Source organism: Mandrillus leucophaeus, unplaced genomic scaffold (assembly GCF_000951045.1).
Source record: "Mandrillus leucophaeus isolate KB7577 unplaced genomic scaffold, Mleu.le_1.0 Scaffold959, whole genome shotgun sequence".
NCBI lineage: Eukaryota > Metazoa > Chordata > Mammalia > Primates > Cercopithecidae > Mandrillus > Mandrillus leucophaeus.
Window position 1 is genome coordinate 221,437 of NW_012110463.1, and position 24,994 is coordinate 246,430.

General features: G+C 38.6%; 1 pseudogene; it reads right to left on the reverse strand.

Moving 5' to 3' along the window:
• Positions 1–8,372: 8,372 nt before the first annotated feature.
• LOC105532425 lies at positions 8,373–22,828 on the reverse strand (annotated as a pseudogene).
• Positions 22,829–24,994: the final 2,166 nt, after the last annotated feature.

A 24,994-nucleotide genomic window follows, 5' to 3' on the forward strand; every position in this document is an offset into this window, starting at 1 on the left:
TTTTTGAGATGGAGTCTCGCTCTGTCGCCCAGGCTGGAGTGCAGTGGCGCGATCTCAGCTCACTGCAAGCTCCGCCTCCCGGGTTCACGCCATTCTTCTGCCTCAGTCTCCTGAGTAGCTGGGACTACAGGCGCCCGCCACCACGCCCCGCTAGTTTTTTGTATTTTTAGTAGAGACAAGGTTTCACCATGTTAGCCAGGATGGTCTCGATCTCCTGACCTCATGATCCACCCGCCTCGGCCTCTCAAAGTGCTGGGATTACAGGCTTGAGCCACCGCGCCCCGCCTGATTTCTTTTTTGTTGTTGTTGTTGTTGAGATGGAGTCTTGCTCTGTTGCCCCTGCTGGAGGGCTTTGGTGCAATCTCGGCTCACTGAAACCTCCACCTCCCAAGATCAAGTAATTTTCCTGCCCAGCCTCTCGACTAGCTGGGATAGCAGTCACCCACCACCACGCCTGGCCAACTGTTGTACTTTTAGTAAAGACTGGGTTTCACCACATTGGTCAGGCTGGTCCCAATCTCCTGACCTCAGGTGATCTGCCTGCCTCGGCCTCCTAAGGTGCCGGGATTGCATGTATAAGCCACTGTGCGCAGATTTGCATGTTGATTTCTAATATAAAAATGAGATTTTTGAAGAGCCACATGTAAATTGGAAGCTAAGGCCTAATTATTACTACACATTCAGCAAAGGAAGTGGACATGAACAACTTTGGCACATCTGTCATGCAGTAGGTTGCGGCTAGGTGGAAAAGATTTAGGTGTTTGGGTGGGAAAGAATGTTGAATTACAGAAATTTTAAAATAAAAGTTGGCTCAGCTTAAAGAGAAGATAAAATGCTTGTTAATGTCTGGTTGCACAAAACCCTGTCACACCGTACCCTTTAATATCCATAAACATTTTTCATGGATTTTGGTTTGAACTTTTAATTTAATAGGGAAAAAAAGCACAGATAAAAGACCTGGATCATTTCAGAGCTCCAGTGTTTGAACCCATTTTCTCTGCTTATTTAGAGTTTTGTTTCATTAGTGGTTCGAACTAATAGGAGTCTCGGTTTGTATATAACTTAACTTTCCCTTATTCCATGACTTCTTGGTTTTAAAATTGAATGCAAAACCGGAAACCTGCAGGGTATAAATCTTGCTTGATGTGTGTATGTGCAATGTACATACTTGATAATAATTGGTTATATATCATATTTATAAAACAATCACTTGTACTGTTTTAGGTGAATGTGCTTTACCCTGATACTTTATTGTTAAAACAACAACAAAACACTTCTCTAAATACACAAAATCAAAATTTCAACTTTCTTTTAAAAGAGGTGCATATGTCTTCAGAAATGGGAGAGATACTCAAAAGATAAGGTAGGTTTTCTGAAAACACAAGGTGAACCATTTGAATTGATTTCTTTTCAAACAATAATTTTTTGTTTTGTTTTGTTTTTTGAGATGAAGTCTCAGACTGGAGTGCAATGGCGCGATCTCGGCTCACTGCAATCTTCCCCCTTGTGGGTTCAAGTGATTCTCCTGCCTCAGCCTCCCGAGCAGCTTGGATTAAAGTGCCTGCCACCATGCCCAGTTAATTTTTTTTTTTTTTTTTTTTTTTTTTTTTTTTTTGTAGTTTTAGTAGAGACGGGGTTTCACCATGTTGGCCAGCCTGGTCTCAAACTCCTGAACTCAGGTGATCCACCCGCCTTGGCCTCCCAAAGTGCTGGGATTAGAGGCTTGAGCTACCGCGCCTGGCCTCAAACAATAAATTTTTAACAAAGAAAATGTCTGAAATCTGGTTAAAAAATTCTTACTATCTTTTATAAAAGATGAAATTCTGATTGATTAAAGATACATGACTAACTTTAAATGTCTATTAATAAGCACTTACATGCTTAGAATTTAGACTCATATCTGGCAGATACATTTCCATATAATATTCTAACTTAGTTTTATTTCTGGGGAGAATTGTTTATTTTCCTCTATGATACAGAAAATAAAATTTTTAAGACATTTTATCTTTCACTTTAGAGCTTTTAACTGTTGGTTTAGTGGTTTGTTTCATAACTGTTTAACATCTCAAACAGGTTTTCTATAATTTGGTTAGTTAAATCAATATGTATTTGCTTAATATATTCTACTTAAAAGTTTTAAACCAAGAATAACTTAAAGTAGGCTTAACTTGTGTCTCTCAGAATTTGATTTGTATTTAAATTATGAAAATAAGTTTTCTAAGAACCATTTTGTGTTCAAAAGCTTATAAAGGTTTCACAACTTGATTTTCCCAAGTACAATTCTGTATCAGATTTAACTTCCTCTTAGAAAAGAGACCGTTTTTCACTACTGAATTTGCCATTTCCATGATGTGTTTTTTGACATTTACAGATTTTTATTTATTCCATAAATGTTTGAATATCTACTTGTGAAGGTTCTGTCTTTGCCTACCGGTATGGCAAAGAAAGACAGTCACTAATCTCATAGAAGATAGGTCACACTGAAAGAGACTCATCCAGCCATGAACAGGTCACTTCTATTAGTGTTAACTGCTCACAGTTAAGTATGACAAGAACCTATGAAGTTTGGCCTTTGTGTATGGCAGAGGAATGGAGGATGCCAGGATGCAGGTCAAGGAAGGCATCCTATGGAAGTGACATTTGAACTAATATCTGAAGGATGGGTGACAAGAGGAAAAAGAATCCTTCTGAGCACAGCAGGTACAAAAGTCCTGAGGGTGAAAAGGTGGATGTTTCCAGGGAAGGTGAGAAGTGCAGTGTGTTTGGTAGAAGAAAAGACACTGAATGAAGTGAATGACAAGAATGATGAAGTAGGCAGGGGCTAGAGCAGGCTTGTAAGAACTCTGGAAAGTGGTGAAAAGTCTTGGGCAAAAAAGTAGTGTCATGAGATTTGCATGTTAAAACTATTTTTACCCATAGTAGTAAATGGACCTGGTAGAAGGAAATAATGATTGGCCCTCCGTTTGGAAGAACATCAGTTAGAAGGCTGGTTTATGAAAACTTTGAAAAGCAGTGGTGGCCTGAATCATAGTGGCAGTAGAGATGGGAGCTCAGATGAATTAATAGAGGATTAAGAGTTAGGAGAGGCTTGCTGATGGGATGGTGTAGGGAAGGGATAGATAACTTTCTGATCTTGGATTTTATAGCTGGGTGGATGGTGGTGCCTCACTGAGACTGGAATGCTGGATTAAGCAATGTACATGAACAGGGCATGTTCCCTACCCCTTAATGAGCTATGCTTATGTTTTCCATGTTTTTAGCCATGTCTCTACTTGTAAAGTGTTTTAGTTGGCTAAAATTTATGTATGGCATGGATGAAGGAAGGAAAATACTTATGTAACTGATAAACTAATGCTATGTTCTTATCTAAAAAATAACTAAATGGCTTTCTTCTATCCTTTTTCTTCTTTCCTTTTAATTTGTTGATACTAAAATGCAAATGAAAGATTTCTTGTAGATGGCCTGGGCTTTTAAACAATTTTCAGATGAGATGTAAATCTAAATGTTAAGAGTGTTGCAGATTGTGTTTAATGATGCTTTATATGTTTGACTTTTAAACATAGAATTCATGAGAAGAGACTGTGGGTAGGAACCAAGTTAGGACTCTCACGATGGCTTATGCACATCAGAGCAGTTCTGATGCCACTTAGAAGGATCCAAACTTCTTTTATGGCCTGATTTTTCAATTCATTTTTTAACTGAAATCCCATAAAGAATATAAGTGGTTTGTGATACCCTTAATGTCTTAGAGTCATATCAATATTTTGCTTCACCTGTAATCTATGAAAATAACATTTATTTAGTACACAGAAGTTGCCGTTTATCTACTGTATGCTTGGATCTTCACTAGATCTTTCAGTGCCAAAGAAAAAGATTTATTTTACCCCTTTCGCAAAGAGTGAAACTTATTTCCACAGTGTTTGTCTAGCCTGCATTTAAATACTTCTAGTGATGACAGACCTGCTACCTACCCCTAGGCACTCTTTCGTTTTCTATTATATTAATTCACTTTTTTTTTTTCAAATGGCAAACAAAGTATATTGAAACAAAATAGACAGTGATGTGTTTTCTGTGTTCCATGCTTTATACAACTCAGGGAGACAGTGTGCAATCTGACCCCCAGAGAGTTCCATCAGGGCATGCTTCAACTACTCAGCGAATGACCATCTCCTACATTAAGATTTCTGCTCCTGAGAAAAAATATCTGTCTCACTTGGCTGCATGGCCCTCCTCTTCTATGTGAGTTGAGCCACCATTTTCTAAGAAAATCTCACATGAAAGTCTTATTGGGACTCTTATTTTGGGTAATACTTGTCTCTGATGTCATCCACATGACTCACCAAAATCTCAGGTGAACCCCACTGTGCTCAAAGATGGTTCTCTCTTCTGCTATCAATCCTGACAGAAGTAACCTGAACATTCCTTTGGGCCCCAGGTAACACTGGTTTCCCCATTTTATGGAGAACATGATTTTTCATCTCTTGCTTGGGAGCATGAATATTTCTGCATCACCACAACCATAAATATCATTAGGACAGACACCACACTTTATTCCATTTCTGTATGGGACAAGATAAACTGAATAGAAAGGAATACAACTTTTAAAAGCCCTCCCTACTCTTCACTTTTAAAAATTGAAATAGCTTGATGAAAAGATATTGGGAAAAATACTTCTAAACCTAAGCTTAAGTATGTTTTTTGAAAACTTAAATCTTAAGGTACTCTACAAATAACTCAGAGTTCTTTGCCTCACTGTCACCCAAGCGTATGTGTGCATTTAGAAGTCTTATTACAAGTCAGTTATAAATATATCTTACCAGATAACTACCTTGTGAATATTCAAAATTGGAATCAATGGCATGCTCAGAACCAATTTGTGGTTACAAGCATATTTAAGGCAGCTTTTGGATAAGCCACTCATAGCTACTTATTTTGGAGAGTGCTGGATAATGGTGACCACACATGTTGTCTGTTGGGTGTATTTTTCCTTAAATATTTGTGTATTTGCTCTGTTATACTGCTGTTTTCTCAAGACCCTAATGTGTTAAGTTTTCTATGCTTTGGGGAATGGGCATGTCTTACATATGGCTGTTTTCTGGATATGTTAGACCATCTATTTTGGTGAGATTAAGTGAAAGAAAGTTGAATATATTTCCTGTGAAGTCTTTGAGGAAATTAATGAAATAAATTAATACATACATGCTTAAATTCGAGTTTACTTCAGAGAAGTAATTTTAGAAAATAGTTTTTCACTACCTTTACCATTCCCATGATGTTTTGACATTTACAGATTTTTATTTATTCCATAAATATTTAAATATCTGCTTGTGAAGGTTCTGTCTTTATCACCAAGCCTACTGGTGTGGCAAAGACAGTTGCTAATCTCATAGAGGATAGATCACATTGAAAGAGACTCATCCAGCCATAAATGGGTCACTTCTATCAGTGTTAACTGCTCAAAGTTAAGTATGACAAGAACCTATGAAGTAAAGTTTGGCCTTTGTGTATGGGAGAGGAATGGAGGAAGCCAGGATGCAGGTTAAGGAAGGTATCCTGTGGAAGTGACACTTGAGCTAATATCTGAAGGATGGGTGACAGGAGAAAGTATGCTTCTGAGAACAGTGGGTACAAAAGCCCTGAGGTTGAAAAGGTGGATGTGTCCAGGGAAGGGGGAGAAGAACAGTGTATTTGGAAAAAGAAAAGACACTGAATGAGGTGAATGACAGTCATGATGAAGTAGGTAGGGGCTAGAGCAGGCTTGTAAAAACTCTGAAAAGTGGTAAAAAGTGTTGGGCCAAAAAGTAGTGTGATGAGGCCGGGAGCTGTAGCTCACGCCTATAATCCCAGAACTTTGGAAGGCCGAGGTGGGTTCACATCTGTAATCCCAGCACTTTGGAGGCCAAGGCGGGAGGATCACCTGAGGTCGGGAGTTCAAGACCAGCCTGACCAACATGGAGAAACCCCGTCTCTACTAAAAATTGAAAAATAGCCAGGAGTGGTGGTGCATGCCTGTAATCACAGCTACTCGGGAGGCTGAGGCAAGAGAATCCCTTGAAACCAGGAGGCAAAGATTGCGGTGACCCGAGATCACACCATTGCACTTCAGCCTGGGCAACAAGAGTGAAACTTTGTCTCAAGAAAAAAAAAAAAAAAAGGAAAAGAAAAAAGAGAAAAATAACATTCAGACTTCTGCTCCTGAGAAAAAATATCTGTCTCTTGATTGCACAGCCATCCTCTTCTGTGTGAGTTGGGGCACCATCTTCTAAGACCATCTCACATGAAAGTCTTATTGACACTCTCATTTTGGGTAATGCTTGTCTTTGACGTCATCCACATGACTCACCAAAATCTCAGCTGAACCCCACTGTGCTCCAAAAATGGTTCTCTCTTATGGTATCAATCCTGACAGATGTAACCTAAACATCCCTTTGGGGCCCAGGTAGCACTGGTTTCTTCATTTTGGGGAGAACGGATATTTCTGCATCACCAGAACCATAAATAACATTAGGACAGACACCACACTTTATTCCATTTCTGTATAGGACAAGATAAACTGAATACAAAGGAATAAAACTTTTAAAAGCCCTCCCTACCTCTCACTTTTTAAAACTGAAATCCCTTGGTGAAGAGATGCTGGGAAGAATACTTCTAAAACTAAGCTTAAGTATGTTTTTTGAAAATTTAAATCTTAAGGTAATCTACCAATAACTCAGTTTTTTTGCCTCACTGGACCCAAGCATATGCGTGCATTTAGAAGTCTAATTACAAGTTAGTTATAAATATATCTTACCAGACTATTATCTCGTTTTGAAAATCCAAAATTGGAATCAATAGTAAGTTTAGAACCAATTTGTGGTGACAAGTATTTTTAAGCCAACTTTTAGATAAGCCGTTCATAGTGACTGATTTTGGAGAGCCCTGGATAGTTGTCACCTGTTGTCCATAGGGTGATGTTATTTTTTCTGAAACATTTGTGTATTTGCACGGTTATACTGTTGCTTCGTCAAGAACCTGGTGTGTTAACTTTTCTATGATTTGGGTTATGGGCATGTCTTACATATGGCTGTCTTCTGGATATGTTAGACCATCTACTGTGGTAAGATTAACTGAATGAAAGTTGTATATATTTTCTGTGAAGTCCCTGAGGAAAACAATCAAATACGTTAACAAACAAATACATGTTTGAAATTTGACTTTACTCCAGAGAAGTAATTTGAGGTTACTTCAGAAAAATTAAAAATTGCATCAGGTAAGCCAGGCCATGTGATGTGTCTTAAGGTTGTCTGTAATATGCTCATTCTTTGCATGCCCAAAGCCAGTGTCATTTTGCTAAGAATGTGAGATCAGGATGTATGCTGTAAAACTGCACAATAGTATTTAACATGTTAAAAATGTTGAATTGAAAAGTTAAGTTCACACATAATTTAAAAATATACTGCATATTATTCCATAAAAGTACAATAAATAACATACTACTTAATTTTAACTACATTTAAGAATGTTTTTGATAATTATGCAGAATATTACTCTGAACACCTACCTCATGCATCACTCAATATTATAAGTTAACCACAAAGAGCCTCTCTGCTTAAATTTTCATCATGTATCTTAATGTCCTTACCTTTCCATAGAAAAGGTCATAAATAACGCCTACCTAATATAAATGAATCTCTCAAATCTTTTATTCAGCAACAATTAGTCCCATGTTTTCACATGTATTCACATGTGAAATTCACACCAGGAATGATGAAACAGCATGAATTTAAGAGTTTAACTCCATTATTATTCACTTTTTAAAAATCCCATATTTTGGCAAGTTTACTTTGAATGTAATATTGTAACTCCAAAAAATATTCTACTTCTTTTAAAGTTATATATAACTGATGTTTACACAAACTATAGTTTATATTATTTCCTATACTCAGCATTCTGATTTAATGTCTAAAGTTTGAGTGCCCTAGATATTTCTACTGTGAATTATTCCAATATTTACATAGACTTAATTTTGGACTGAATATCTTTCATATTTACTGTATCTGCAAAAATATATTTTAGTATAAACTCTCTGGTGTTTTATAATTTGTAGTGTTTGGAAAAATACTTTCCCAAATTCATTACATCTGCAGGGTTTTCCTCAATATAAACTCACTGATGTTGAACAAAATTTTAACAACTGCCTCAGGATTTTCCTCTAGTACAAAATGTGTACAATAAGATCTGTGATACAAGTAAAGGGATCACAAACCTCTTCATATTTGTTAATGCTTTTTCAAAACAAATACTCATTTGCGCTTTAAAGACACATTTTCTGATAGATCTTTTGACAGTAAGAAGACTTTTATTAGTAGTAAGATTTTAAGACACTCACATTATTAGTGTTTCTCTCCAGTATGAATTCTCTTATGGTTAGTAAGGTTTGAAGACTGGTAAAAGGTTTTGCCAAATTTTTCACATTTGTAGGGTTTCTCTTCAGTATGAATTACCTTATGTTTAGTAAGATTTGAGGACCATTTAAAGGCTTTGCCACATTCTTCACATTTGTAGGGCTTCTTTCCAGTATGAATTATCGTATGTGTAATAAGATTTGAGTAATGATTAAAAGCTTTGCCACATTCTTCACACTTGTAAGGTTTCTTCCAGTATGAATTATCTTATGTGTAATAAGGGTTGAGGATTGGCTAAATGCTTGGCCACATTATTCTCATTTGTAGGGTTTCTCCCCAGTGTGAATCCTCTTATGTCCAGAAAGGCCTGAGGGCCATACAAATGCTTTGCCACATTCTTCACATTTGTAGGGTTTCTCTCTAGTGTGAATCCTCTTATGTCTAGTTAGGGTTGAGGGCCATAGAAATGCTTTGCCACATTCTTCACATTTGTAGGGTTTCTCTCCAGTGTGAATCCTCTTATGTCTAGTTAGGGTTGAGGGCCATATAAATGCTTTGCCACATTCTTCACATTTGTAGGGTTTCTCTCCAGTGTGTATCCTCTTATGTTTGGTTAGAACCGAGGATTGGCTAAATGCTTTGCCACATTCTTCACATTTGTAGGGTTTCTCTCCTGTGTGCATTTGGTTAGGGCTGAGGATTGGCTAAATGCTTTGCCACATTCTTTACATTTGTAGGGTTTCTCTCCAGTGTGCAGCCTCTTATGTATAGTTAGGGTTGAGGACAATACAAATGCTTTGCCACATTCTTCACATTTGTAAGGTTCCTCTCCAGTGTGTATCCTCTTATGTTTGGTTAGAACACAGGATTGGCTAAATGCTTTGCCACATTCTTCACATTTGTAGGGTCTCTCTCCAGTGTGCATCCTTTTATGTCTGGTTAGGGTTAAAGATCGGCTAAATGCTTTGCCACATTCTTCACACTTGCAAGTCTTCTCTTCAGTGAGAGTTATCTTATGTGTAGTAAGATTTGAGGTTTGATTAAAAGCTTTGCCATATTCTTCACATTTGTAGGGTTTCTCTTCAGTATGAATCTTCTATTCATTAGTGAGGGTTGAGGACCAATTAAATGTTTTTCCACATTCTTTACATTGGTAAAATTTCTCTGTAGTATAAATGCTTTTATGCTGGGTTATGTGTGAAAGCCTGCAAAATGATTTGACACATTTTTTACATTTGAAAGTTTTCTTTCCAGTGTGTCTGTTTGAATTTAAAAATTTATATAAGACTTTCGAACATTTACCACATTGAAATACTTTTCTCTGGGTAGTTATGAAACACTGGTTAAGTTCATTATAACCTTCTTCGTGTACCTTACACTCATCCACACTTTCACAGCCTTTTCTTAACTGTAAATTCTCATGTTCATATTTTTCATATCTTCTCAGTATTACTTTTTGAAAAAAATCTTCCATGCCCTGCTCTGGCCAAAGGTTTTGAGCAAACTGAGGACATATACCTGAAAAATAAATAAATAAATTACTCCACTTACTCCCATGAATATAGTTTTAAAATCTTACCTTTAAATTTATACAAACTACATAAACAAGATGGCTTTGCAAAATACCACAAGCCCTAATTCGTTCACAGACATATGAATGTAACAAAAACATAGAGATCAAAGTACATCTGTGGTAAATTTATAAATGAATTAAGTGTGTTCAGTGTCCCAGAAAAGCACAATGCAAAAAACCACATAGAAGAAAAAGAAAGTCTGTTAAATTTACCCAACACAGCTTTTCCTGCTTCCCACTATAACATAGTGCCTTTAGAAGTAATTGTTTTAAAAGAAAGGTAAAATACTGACACATTCTTTGTCATTTCTGGCTTTTAGGGGCTTTTCCTGAAACTGGTTTCTGTCAGTCATGACATAAAGTTCTGAATGAAATGGTGGTATGTTTTGAAATGAGAGACTGAGTCTGCTGAGACTAAAGAAGAATGTTACAGCAGCAGAGACTGCAGTGACACAGAAAAGGAACAGGTGTAGCATTTGATTACTAACTCCTACAAAGTAACAAGAGTAAGCTTTCTTAACTAAAAAATACACAGAAAATGTCAGACAACATATATTATAAGAACATGTTTGAGAAACTCCCATAATCATGATCCAAGACAATTGTTTTCAGACCATGTCAGGACAAAATTACATTATAAAGATTTTGACAGGTAGCTTTTTTTAAGGTAAAAAACTGAAAGATTATTATATGTACAAAATAGGGCAATATCATCCCAACAGAAATATCATAAAATCTTCTGAAAGAAAACAAAAATATTAGACGTATACATTAAGAATTGGCAATAAACTGAATAACCCTCACTGATTAAAACAAGAACAGAGGCAACTATGGAAAATCAGAAAAATGAGGATGAGAACAAAAATATTTAACATTTCAAAGAAAACAAAAAAGTGGAGGTAAAAAATACAGATGAAAACTGACAGATCCCAAAAGCAAGAAAAAAATGATGTAAAAATAAGCTCAACAAACTAGGATCAAAGAAAGATATTTATAACAAACACATATATAAGCACAATTTCAAAAGTCACAAAGATTATCTTTGAAGCTGCAAGATAAAAGGGATGTGCCAAACCAGGTGCAGTGGCTCACACCTGTAATCCAGGCACTTTGGGAGACCGAGGATAGCAGATCACCTGAGGTCAGGGGTTCAGGACAAGCCTGGCCAACATGGAGAAACCCCATCTCTACTAAAACTACAAAATTTAGCCGGGTGTGGAAGTGCGTGCCTCTAATCCCAGCTACTCAGGAGGCTGAGGCTGAAGAACCGCTTGAACCTGGGAGGTGGGGGTTTCAGTTAGCTGAGGTCACACCACTACACTCCAGTATGGCTGGGGGATAGAGTGAGGCTGTCTCCAAAAAAAAATTTAAAAAAAGAAAAGAAAAAAGTGGTATGCCATTTACATAGTCTTATGAGACAATCTGTGAACTGTTAACAAAAATTTTGCAGGCCATAAGGGAACTAACTGTGTGATGTAGTCATAAAAATAGTTGTGAAAAAACAGCTATTGAGAATAATACGATCAGCAAATCTGTTCTGCCAAATTTAAAAAAAAAAAAACCTTCCATGGTAAGCAAATTCTAAAAAAGTATATTGGAACTGCATATACCCTACATATAAAGGGTGCTGAAAATAGTTTCTTCTACTGAAAATAACATGAATTAAAAAAACCCATATAATCATATAAAAATACATTATTTTCTAGAAAAAAATATGCAAATACACAATAGTAGAATTTCTTAACAGTATCCTAGTGGTGCAGAAAACATTTTTAATTATTCTCTGAAATTAGTAAGAAAAAAGCATAGAAATTATTATAAACATCTGTTAATGAATATACAACATAATAAGATATAATTAGCAATATCAATGACAACTTTGAGGGAAGATGTAACAAAAACGAATTTTTACATGCAACTTATTATTCTGCCAAAATAAATATACTGTTGTATTTTTCAGAAGTGATATGTAATCCCCAAAGTACTACAAAAATTTCTGTATAAATATAGAAAAGAGGCTGGGCGCTGTGGTTCATGCCTATAATCCTAGCACTTTGTGGGGGCCAAGGCAGGTGGATCACGAGGTCAGGAGTTTGAGAACGGCTGAGCGCGGTGGCTCAAGCCTGTAATCCCAGCACTTTGGAAGGCCTAGACGGGAGGATCACGAGGTCAGGAGCTCGAGACCATCCTGGCTAACACTGTGAAACCCCGTCTCTACTAAAAAAATACAAAAAACTAGCCGGGCGAGGTGGCGGGCGCCTGTAGTCCCAGCTACTCGGGAGGCTGAGGCAGGAGAATGGCTTAAACCCAGAGGCGGAGCTTGCAGTGAGCCGAGATCATGCCACTGTACTCCAGCCTGGGCGACAGAGAGAGACACTGTCTCAAAAAAAAAAAAAAAAGAGTTTGAGAGCACCTGGCCAACATGGTGAAACCCCGTCTCTACTAAAAATGCAAAAGTCAGCCAGGCATAGTGGCACACGCCTGTAGTCCCAGCTACTCAGGAGGCTGAGGCAGGAGAATCACTTGAACCCAGGAGGCAAAGGTTGCAGTGAGCCGAGATCCTGCCACTTCACTACAGCCTGGGCCTGAGAGCGAGACTCTGTCCAAAAAAAAAAAAAAATTTTTTTATGCAACTTATTTTTTTAACAGATTAAAACATGTTGTATATTTTAAGGTTATATGTAATCCCCAAAGTACCACGAAAATATTTGTATAAATACACAAAAGAGGCTGGGTGTCGTGGGAGGCAGAGGTTGCAGTGAGCTGACATCACACCATTGCACCGGCCTGGACAACAAAAGCAAAACTCCATCTCAAAAAAAAAAAGAAAAAAGGATAGAAAAAAAGAAAAAACAAAAGATATGAAAAAGAAAATAAATGAAATCATATAAATACAAACATCAAAAAGACAAAAATGGAAAGAGAATAAATAAGAGACACACATGCAAGAATCAAATGAAATACTTAACAAAATAATAGTAAGTCTTTCTCTTTCAGAAAATTATATATATATACATATATATATAAAGTTAGCTTTTAAATTCAGACATACTTTCAACAAATAGTTTTATTAAGCATTTTAAAAACCAAGATACATCTTGCCTTTCTACAGGAGTCAGTTGAAATCTAATGATTAGGGCCAGGCATGGGGGCTCTTGTCTGTAATCCTAGAACTTTGGGAGGCCGAGGAAGATGGATCATGAGGTCAGGGGTTTGAGACCAGCCTGGCCAACCTGCTGAAATTCCATCTCTATTAAAAATACAAAAATTAGTTGGGCGTGGTGGCAGGTACCTGTTATCTTAGCTACTCAAAAGGCTAGGGCAGGAGAATCACTAGAAACTGGAAGGTGGAGGTTGCAGTAAGCCGAGATTGTGCCACTGCACTTCTACCTGGGTGAAAGAGCAAAACTCCATCTCAAGAAAAAAGAAAAAAAAAAAAAGAAATCTAATGATTAAAAAAGACTGGAAGTGGCAGTATGAAAGTAGACATTCCATGCAACATTAATCAAATGAGGGCAGATACAGTCAAAATAATCATACACAAGCTACATCTTCAGTCAAAAAGTATAATATTTTATAAAATATACTTGAAATTGAAACTCCAAAGAAACAAAGAGGGACATCAAAAAATAATAGATTCATTCACTGGGAACCTATGACAAATTTGTGTGTGTGTGTGTGTCTCACATTAGGGTTCCAAATATATGAAGCAAATATTGACAGAGTGGAAGAAACACACAGAAAGCAATATAATTATAGAAACAAATACCACACTTTCTACAATAAAAATAAAACAAGAAAATTATGTAAATAAGGGAACAGACTACGTAAAGGCAGTATAAAACAATTATTCCAAACAGAGTTATGGAGAACACTCCTCAACAACATCAGAATACACACCCTTCTCAATAGCTCATACAACATTTCCCTTGATAAACCACATCTTTAGCCAAAAAGGAAGTCATACCAAAATTGTTAAAAGTAAACTTCTATGAACTACTTTCTATGACCAAAATGGAATGAGAGCATACAACCATATGAGAAAAAAACTGAAAAATTTACAAATATATAGAAATTAACGCTCTTGAGTGTGCTCTTATACAAAGGTTGAAATAGTTAAATTGTGAAAAGGTCCATCCTTCTCAGTGCAATCTACATATTTAATGCTATGTTTTCCAAATTACTCATTGCATTCTTGAAGAAACAGCAACCCCAAAAGTATATAGAATCCCAAGAGACAATGAAGTACACAATAATCTTAAAAAAAAAAAGAAAGAAAAGAAAAAAGAAACAATGCTGGAGGCATTAAAGTTCTTAATTCAAAACACATTACAAAGCTACAAAATTAAAACAATTTGGTATGAGTATAAAGGTAAAAAAATGGACTAATAAAATAGAATGCAGCACATACATAAACTTTCACATATATGGTCATGTAAGGAGTCATTTACATACCCATAATTATTGCAGCATTGTTACTCTAAGACAATAGGTGAAAGCAATGCAAATTTCTTTCACCAAGTCATTTAGTAGACATAATTTGAAATATAAAAATTCTGAGGCCGGACACAGTGACTCAAGCCTGTAATCCCAGCACTTTGAAAGGCTGAGGCTAGCAGATGACCTGAGGTTGGGAGTTCAAGACCAGCTTGACCAACATGGCAAAACGCCATCTCCACTAAAAATACAAAATTAGCTGGGCCTGGAGCCACATGCCAGTAATCCCAGGTATTTGGGGGACTGACGCAGGAGAATCGTTTGAACCTGGGAGGCAGAGGTTGCGGTGAGCCAAGATTGCACCATTGCACTCCAACCTGGACAACAAAGGTGAAACTCCATCCAAAAAAAAAATTCTGGACTATCACTCAGTATTCAAAAAGCAGGAAGTATTCTACCAACCGTAAATATAAATCTTGATGGCATTATGCTAAATGAAATGAGCCAGCCACAAGAAGACAGAGATTGCATGAGATATATGAAGGAGTTACACTCTTAGAAACAAAGAAGAGAGTGGTATTTGCAAAGTGCCATAAAACAGAAAAAACTGGGGCCAGGCATGGTAGATCACACCTGTAATCCCAGCACTTTGGGAGGCGGAGGTGGGTGAATCACCTAAAGTCAGGAGTTTGAAACCAGCCTGGCCAACATGGCGAAACCCCACGTCTACTAAAAATGCAAAATTTAGAAAAGCATGGTGGTGGGCACCTGTAGTCCCAGCTACTCAGGACCCTGAGGCACTAAAATTGCTTGAACCTGGGAGGTGGAGGTTGCAGTGAGCTGAGATCACACCACTGCACAGCAGGGTGACAGAGCAAGACTCCATCTCCAAAAAAAAAAAAAAAAGGAAAACTTGGTAGTGGTTTAATATGTTTTAAGATTTAGCTTTGCAAGATAAAAACATTTTAGCAATATGTTACATGACATTGTCAAGATAATTAACATGACTAAACTGAATATTTAAAAATATTTTCTGGTAAATTTTGTTATGTTTTTTGACAAGTAAAAATAAACAATAATACCTAAAAGAGATACAGAGTTATGATAGTTTTAAATTATATTCAAATCCAAGTGTTTCTCCCACACAAAATTCATAAAGATTCACAAATAGGATGTTGAAATTACAAGAATTTTGACTTCTCATCTACACAGGATTAGAAAACCATTCAAAACAATCCTAAACAACAAATATACAAGTTACAAAAAAATTCAAGGATAACATTTATACAGGCAAACAAACAGAGATAATTCTATTGGAAAAAGACATGGCTAATTCATATATGATTTTGCTCCACAATGTTGTAAATTGTACAAAGTTAAATATTGGCACGCACAATTATAATATATACTAAAAAATCAAAATTAACAGATGTGTGGTGGCATACCCTCAAATATATAACAAAAAAAAGTAAAATTGCAAAACAAAATTAAAACATGGAATGTAAAACTTACTAGATACAATTAGATCAATATATTCACTAAAGAAATCTTAGAAAAAGAATATGGAAAAAAATAATACAGAGGTTAGTCGAAGATAAAAAAAAGGGTGAGGACTTCCCAAATTTTGAGGTAATAAAAGGAAACCCTGTGTCTACTAAAAAAAAAAGTAATACAAAATTAGCCAGGTGTGGTGGCACATGCCTGTAATCCCAGCTACTCAGGAGGCTGAGGCAGGAGAATTGGTTGAACCTGGGAGGCGGATCTTGCATGGCCAGGTGTGGAGGCTTATGCCTGTAATCCCAATACTTTGGGTAGCTGAGTCAGGCAGATCACAAGGTCCAGACCATCCTGGCCAACATGTTGAAACCCCGTCTCTACTAAAAGTACAAAAATTAGCTGGGCATGGTGGTGTTTGCCTGTAGTCCCAGCTACTCAGGAGGCTGAGGCAGGAGAATTGCTGGAACCTGGGAGGAGAGGTTGTAGTGATCCGAGATCATGCCATGGCACTCCAGCCTGGCGACAGAGCAAGACTCCATCTCAATACATACAGACATCCAGTTATCCTTACCTAGGAAAGCCAGGTTTCTGTAGTTTTCTAACATCACATTCCTAGATAAATTTTTCTGCGCAGTGTCCAGGCATTGCCACTCCTCCAGAGAGAATTCTATGGCCACATCCCTAAATGTCAACAGTCCCTGGAAGGCACACACAAACACACCTATTTACAAAATGGCTATGGGCAGAATTTTTTATTTGACTCAAGGTAAAATCAGAAAGTGAACAGAACTTGTTCTGACTTATGAGTGACTGAAATTATTCCATAAAATAATTGTCAACACACAAATGTTTTCTAATGTATTCTCTAATTCTGAGAGAAGAGTGGCATAATATCCATAATATCAGTGTACATATGATACTTGTCTGAATGATAAAGTGTAAAATTGAGGGCATGAACACAAACATGTACATTTTTGAGTGCTATATTTACATAATACAGAATGAGCTGTGTATATTTTTCAGATGAAAAAGACATAGCTGTTTTTATTTTTCAGACAAAACAGATATGTTGAGTTAGAAGGTACCCCTCAAATTTTAATGTGTACAATAAACTGGACATCTTGTTAATGCAGATTATCTTTTCAGGAGATCTGAAATAAAGTCTGGGTTACTGAATCTCTACGAAGCTCACCAGTAATGCCAATGTTTTGGCCCCAAAAGACTATTTTGTCAAACATCCAGTAAGTGGAAGAGCCTGTGTTTGTTTTTGGTTTTTTGTTTTGTTTTTCTAAACTATAAACAACGATGAGAGCTTTCCTTTACCAAAGAAAGATAAATGCAAAAAAAAAAAACTTAAAAAAAAGGTAGCTGCCAATCAAATGTGATGGTTTATGCACATCAGCTGCATAAAGATACCTACTGATGAAGAGAAAAATCTATAGAGAAAAAATCTGTGAGAGCTTATTGAGTTATTAACATCAACTGCACCAGGACAAGTTTTTATAGTGTGCAGATGCACCCAGAAGGACACAGCATCACTACTGAGATATTGCCCCCACTAAAGTCAGTTACAGTCTGAATTTAACTGTAAGAAAACATCATTTTTGTGGAAAGTTCAAGATACAGCTATCTTCCATGTTCTACAATTTTTAATAATGATTTTAAGTAGTTTTTCTTTAGTACCCTAATAAACAGGTATCTCCTGATAGTTTTTTCAGAACTTTCTGGGTAATAAATACCATCCTGTTTAAACGAGCATTTTCTTAATCGTGTAATGCATAGATGTTGAATACAGTTAAGAAATTCTTCTTCAAAAGTTTAGCTTGCTTAAGTTTCTTTGCCTTTTTCACCTTGCTTTCAAGGCCAGACTTCCTTACTCTCCGTGTTTCCCCTGCCCTGGTAAACAACCTTCTAGCCAGTTCTTATCTATGGAGCCCACATTCCACATCTGCTACCCACTCTGTGAATTACCTCTCCTATGGCAACAGCTACTTCCCATGAAACTGATCTTCCTGCCTTCCCACCAGTATAACCGCATTCCTGTACTTTTCAAGTTAGCTAACCAGGTTTAGCTTAGATTGTGCCATCCAACTCCATCCAACCAAGGCAGGACACAGTAAGAAGGACAAGCTGCATTAGAGGTAGTAAACCCCCCCTACTTTCCTTGTTCGTGTGTACTCTCATGGCAACCAGAACTAAGAGGGACACACTCCTGCACCTTAAGCTTTAATTTCCATTTCAGAGTTACTACAGTCAGAATTTCTTGGTTTTTGAAATTAAAACTGTTAGAAAAATTCAGCAAAATTACTCACAGTGTTCAAGTAAGGGAAGAACATTTTAAGGTACTTATATTTTGCCTCAGTAAGAAAAGCAAAAGTATTTTTTTTTCAGACAATAAATGTATAATTTTATTATTTATATTAAAAATCACGTAGTAATCAAGGCACAATGGCTTATGCCTGTAATTTCAGGACTTTGGGAGGCCGAGGTGGGTGGATCACCTGAGGTCAGGAGTTTGAGACCAGTCTGGCCAATGTGGTCAAACCCTATCTCTACTAAAAATACAAAAATTAGCCAGGCTCCTGTAATTTCAACTACTCAGAAGACTGAGGCAGGAGAATCGCTTGAACCTAGGAGGTGTAGGTTGCAGTGAGCTAAGATTGCACCATTGCACTCCACTCTGGGCAACAAGAGCAAAACTGTGTCTCAAATAAACAAACAAAAAAATTAGTCACATGGGAACACTTCTGGGAGGCACCAAATTTCATCACATAAAATTTAGCCTTAATCTCAAAAATCAAAGTAACAGGATATAGGGCCAGGCCAGGCCAGGTGGCTCACACCTGTAATCTCAGCACTTAGGGAGGCTGAGGTAGGCGGATCACTTGAGGTCAGGAGTTTGAGCCCAGCCTGGCCAACATGGTGAAACCCCATCCATACTAAAAATACAAAAATTAGCTGAGTGTGACGGCACGTGCCTGTAGTCTCAGTTACTCAGGAGGCTGAGGCAGGAGAATCTCTTGAACTTGGGAAGTGGAGGTTGCAGTGAGCTAAGACTGCACCATTGTACTCCAGCCTGGGCGTTGCTGTGAGACTCTATCTTAAACACAAACACACAATAAAACAGGATATAGAACAAAGATATTCACTGTCAAAAATTTACACGGCTGCAAAAAGGAATTGAAGTTTTCAGGAATCTATGTAACTCACCAATTATCTACCATATTTTTTTGTGGAAATGTATTCACTGTCTACAGCTGAAATTGAAGAGGGATTTTTCTTTATTTTTTTTCTTGGTAGCTACCATTCTAAAAGCTAGATGGAATTCTGTTTGAAATCACTCAGCCATAAAAAAACACACCTGAGAATATTTCCAAACTCACTCTGAGGAAAAAAAAGGAAGTGAAAATTTTCAACAAATAAAATATATTATTAGATATTAATGTTTTTGAAACTCACCTCTTTTATGCCCTTATATTTTGTTACCTTTCAAGCTCTACTAATAAAATGCAATATATAGTTAAAAAACTGAGGTCAGCTGAGCACATTGGCTCAGGCCTGTAATCTCAGCACTTTGGAAGGCCCAGGCATGTGTCACTTCAGGTCAGAAGCTTGACACTATCCTGGCTAACATGGTGAAACTCCATCTCTACTAAAAATACAAAAACTAGCTGGGAGTGGTGGTGCACACTTGTAGTCCTAGCTACTTGGGAGGCTCAAGCAAGAAAATCACTTGAAATTGGGATTTGGAGGTTGCAGTGAGCTAAGATGGCACCACTTCACCCCAGCCTGGGTGAGAGAGGGAAAGTCTGTCTTTAAAAAAATAATAATGATAAACCTCAGGTCAAAATAAGTGAACAAATCTTTTCAAGATACAGATATGTCTTACTCAAGTGTCAAGTCAGGCCATTCAATTACTTGAGTGTCCCACCCCATCCTGCTCACTTAAGTACTCAATAACCCCTCTCAGGAGACTCTGAACTATGCCCCAGTGAGTGCCTTGGGCACATTTTACTCTGCAAGTTCTTAACACCATCTCAATGGAGTCAGATTTTTGGGGTCTGGTAGTTTTTTTCTTTTTTTTCCTGGAGATTTTTTACTATTTTTCTTGCACTACTTTTCTGTCCCCTAAAGGAATTCAGAATGCAGAAATTATTTTTCTCCTCAATACTAGTATCTGATTGGCTGACCAGCAATGTGTCTCCAAGAAACGAAAGTTAAGTTGGGTGAAGACAATATTAATGTCTCAAGGGGTTAACTTAAAAAAAAAAAAAAGGCAGCAGGAAATGCCTCTTAGCCTCAGGGCATCCACCTGCACACTTGAGAAGCTACACTAAATACCTCAGGTTGTCCTATGAGGGAAAACCACCCCAGTAGCTGATATTCACAAGACACTCTAGCAGACATAGCCATGTTTATCCCCATAGGGTACTGAAACCCAGGTCCAAGAAAAACTGAAGGGTGGGCTGGACGCGGTGGCTCACGCCTGTAATTCCAGCACTTTGGGAGGCCAAGGCGGGCGGATCACAAGGTCAGGAGATCAAGACCATCATGGCTAACACAGTGAAACCCTATCTCTAATACAAAAAAAAAAAAAAAAAAAATAGCCAGGCGTGGTGGCAGGCACCTGTAGTCCCAGCTACTTGGGAGGCTGAGGCAGGAGAATGGCCTGAACCTGGAGGTGGAGCTTGCAATGAGCCGAGATCACAGGCCACTGCACTCCAGCCTGGGTGATAGAGCAAGACTCTGTCTCACAAAAAATAAAAATAAAATACTGAAGGGTGACTGAAGACATATCACCCTATAAAGTTTCAAAAGGAAAACCTGACCCAAAAACATTCTGATATCTGTGTCTAGTGAAAATAGAAGAAAAAAATGCAGAGATATTTTACCATACAGTGTCAGGAGATTATTCTTTGCTTTCTTCTCATAGGAAATATTTTTTTTTTTAAATCTTTTTAAATGTGCCATCAAATGCTTTGTCAAAAAATGATTAATAGGCCAGGTGTGGTGGCTCATGTCTGTGATTCCAGCTCTTTGGGAGGCGGAGGCAGGCAGATTTCTTAAAGACAGGAGTTCGAGACCAGCCTGGCCAACATAGTGAAACCCCATCTCTACTAAAAATACAAAAATTAGCCAGGCGTGGTCCTGGGCAAATGTAATTCCAGCTACTTGGGAGGAGACAAGAGAATCGTTTGAGCCTGGGAGACAAAGCCTGCAGTAAGCCGAGGTTGTGCCACTGTACTCCAGCCTGGGTAACAGAGCAAGGCTCCATCTCAAAAATTAAAAATAAAAAGAATTACTTAAAATAGGTATCAAAATGTATACTAAAGGATAAATAGTTGATAAAGTGCATTAGGGTGGGAAAATTGGCATTTGGGAATGTCAGACCAAACTGGAAATTTAGTATTTTTCTGCAAGCCAGAGTTAGACTGGAGGAAAAGGGGATAAGGGGTAGACCTGAGGCCCTTCTTGGGACACTAGTGAAAATTTCAGGGAAAAATCAGTCCTCTGTGGAGTGTGAAAATCATTAAGTGGCAGCAAATTAGATTGAGGTGGCACTAGTCCCCGGATTTCTACTTCTAAAAAAAGTCTAAATCAAGAGCATTTTTTGGTAAATTACTACATTGGTGGAAACAAGCTTCGGATTTAACCAACTATAAACTGCCAATTAAGCTCTGATTACATAACCAGGATATTTCTACCTTGATTTTAAAAATTAAGAAACTAGGGCAGGCGCGGGGCTCACGCCTGTAATCCCAACACTTTGAAAGGCCGAGGTGGGTGGGTCACCTGAGGTCAGGAGTTCAGGACCAGCCTGGCCAACATGGTAAACCCCTTCCTCCGTCTTTACTAAAAATTTTTTTTTAAAAAATGGCCAAGCGTGGTGGCGGGCACCTGTAGTCCCAGCTACTACGGAGGCAGAGGTTGCAGTGAGCCCAGATCACACCACTGGACTCCAGCGTAGGCAACAGAGTGAGACTGTCTCCAAAAAAAAAAAGAAAAACAAAACAACAAAAACTACATCACAGTACCTAGCCAATTACTCAATTTGCTTTTTATCACGAACCTTATAAGTCTTTCCTTCAAGCCCCTTCTATGGATTACAAATTACAAACCACAGCCGGGTGCTCTGAATTATTTAAAATTTTCGCGGTGACACCATAAATTTTTAACAGGAAAAAAGAAAGCCTGGGAAGCCTATGGACAAAAACGCTTCCCACATGAACCCGCACCCCGAGTCAGGATTCTGCCCTGACGTTCCTCCCATGGTCTCTGCACAATCTGGGAGAGATGCGGGGCTACTGGTGCAGAGCTGCCCAGAGAGGGCTCCAGGCCAGGGCACAATCACTACACAGGGAAGAGACTGGACGCCCGGAGGCCCAGCTGCCAGCGCAGCCGCCATCTCATGGCTGAAGGGGACTGAGGCCGAGCTGGACAAGGAGAACTCGGGGCGAACGTTGTGGAGCTGACTGCAGGGAGGCGTGAGTCCCGCCACAGCCGCTTCCCGCCGGTTCCAATCAGCCCCGTTCCCTCTCTCGGGATGTCAGACTGGCCCTCTCACCATTTCTAGGCTTCCAGGGGGTCCTGACTTCCTAGTTGTGGATCTCCAATAACTGCAGGTCACAAGGCCACAGAGACTGGGCCTCTAGAAGCAGAAGACACAGAGCAGTGAGCACTAGACCTGGACCTTCGGCTGCAGTGAGAGGCAAAGGCCCCGGCCAAATCCCGGAAGCCGCCCTGTTCGTTCCAGCTGTGTGCCTGATTGGACAGTTCCCAGGACAGCGTCCCTGATTGGATAACGTTTAAGACCCCGCCTTCTCAGGCCCTGAGTGACAGCAGATGTAATCAGAGGTTGGGCTGGATGAAGAAGATTCACAGCCTCAGCTGCAGCCTTTTCAGGCAGGTCTTCCTCCCTGAGCTGAACCAGGCCCATCCCAGAGCAGTGGAAAACTCTCTCTCTTCTTTGCTGTCTTTTTCAATGTATCCAAAATGTGAACTTTTTTTTTTTTTTTTTGAGACGGAGTTTCTCTCTTGTTGCCCAGGCTGGAGTGCAAAGGTGCAATGTTGTAAGTAAACTTTTAGTGCCACAAAATAAATAGCACTTGAATATAAAAATTTTTTTTTCTACTTAGCAAGGCAATTTAATTTTATAGACGTGTGTGCCGTTATAGATGGAGCAACAATGAGCGCACACTTAAGAGTGGGGAAGGGGTTCTTATCCCTGAAGCATGTGGCCCTTGCTGCTGTGTCCTTCCCCTGTTGGCTAGGATTAGGCCGCACAGTAAACCAATTCAGACTGGCTAATTTAAATAGAGTGATGCGGTGAGTGGTTTGGCGGGAGTCAGGGTGGAGCAGGTCGGGGCAGAGCAGGCAATCAGAATGAGTTAGTGTGGAGCAGGTAATTGGAATGAGGTACGGTGGAGCAGGTGATGGAAAAAGGTTGCTTTATGAGGAAGTTAATTTTAAAAGTAGAAGGCAAAGAATTGAACATACTGACATTGATTTTTGAAGAGAAATTAAAAATTTATATGTAATGCACGATCTCAGCTCACTGCAACCTTTGCCTCCCGGGATCAAGTGATTCTCCTGCCTCAGCCTCCAGAGTAGTTGGGACTACAGGTGCACACCACCACATCCGGCTAATTTTTGTATTTTTAGTAGAGACTAGGTTTCGCCACGTTAGCTACGCTGGTTTCGAACATCTGACCTCAGGAGATCCACCTGCCTTGGCTCCCAAAGTGCTGGGATTACAGGTGTGACCCACCATGTCCGGCCAACTCAATGTTATCTTTAAAGCAAAATTAGGGATGCCTTTATTCTCCAGATGTTGGGATATCTGGACACTCCTAAGTCTGGTTCTGCTTAGTAAACATGATTAATTCATTCCCTTAACCATAAACATCTAGAGGCTAGGCATGCCTAACTTGCTGAGAATGCAGCCCAGCAAGTCACAGCATCATTTTCCTGGCCCTCTCTCAAAATGAAGTCACTGTGGTTCAAACGCTTCTGACATATTTTCCCCCTTCTTTTACAAGAGGACCCTAAATCCTAAGAGTTGCAGAGAGACAAAGATTAGTCTTCTGTAACTTTTTCAGGCTGAATAGGGGCGATGACATTCCTGCCTAACTATTGGGGTCTCTTGCATTCAGGGTAGAGAAAGTCAGACAGTGTTGGTATGGTGAAGGTCGTTCATAACTTCGAGTTTCAAAAAAGGGTGAAATCTGGAAGACTAATAAGTGTCCAATTTAAGAAAGCATTTAGTGAGCTTTAAAAAAAATTCATTTAGTGAATTTTAAAAGTAGGAGGCAAAGAATTGAACATACTGACATATTGATTTTTGAAGAGAAATTAAAAACTTATATGTAATATGCCATCTCAGCTCTCTGCAACCTTTGCCTCCCGGGATCAAGCGATTCTCCTGCCTCAGCCTCCAGAGTAGTTGGGACTACACAAAGAGTACAACCACAATATGTTTCACAACAGCAAAGCAAAACTCGTAAAATTAGTCCAAGTAAACTAAACAGGGAGGCTTTTCAAGAAGTGGACAATTGTTGGAACCAAGCTGATATAGGATTGAATGATAATGCATAAATGGTAAGAGTGTCTAAAACTTGTACAGTCTGGGTAATATTATGTGAATAGTCTGGAGCATACACATAACATTCGGTTGTGAGCAAAGCACAAGATCCCTTTTCAGTCTCTGTTAAAATGTCTACATAACCAATAGTTTGTTTGATTATGTAGAGAGGATGAAGTCTGTGTCCGCTCAGTAAATAAGTTACTCTCTGCATGATTCCAACTAATACCCAAGAGTAGAATGTCAATCCATATCTTTATGCTACCCATCCCTGTCTCATCTTCTGAACCGGAGTTGGAGGTCACTGGCTCATGGGAATAAACAGATCAGTCTCTTGAGTCCTGCTGGCCTGTAGGACTTCGTAAGAGACAGGTTTAATTCGAAATAAGTGGACCCAGCCATTTATTCCCAGAATTTAAAACTGCTGTTGGGTTACTAAAGAGAACTTGATAGGGTCCCTTCCACTTTGGGGAAAGTTGATCTGCTGGGGATACTTCTTTCCAAGTTTTTAATGGGACCAAA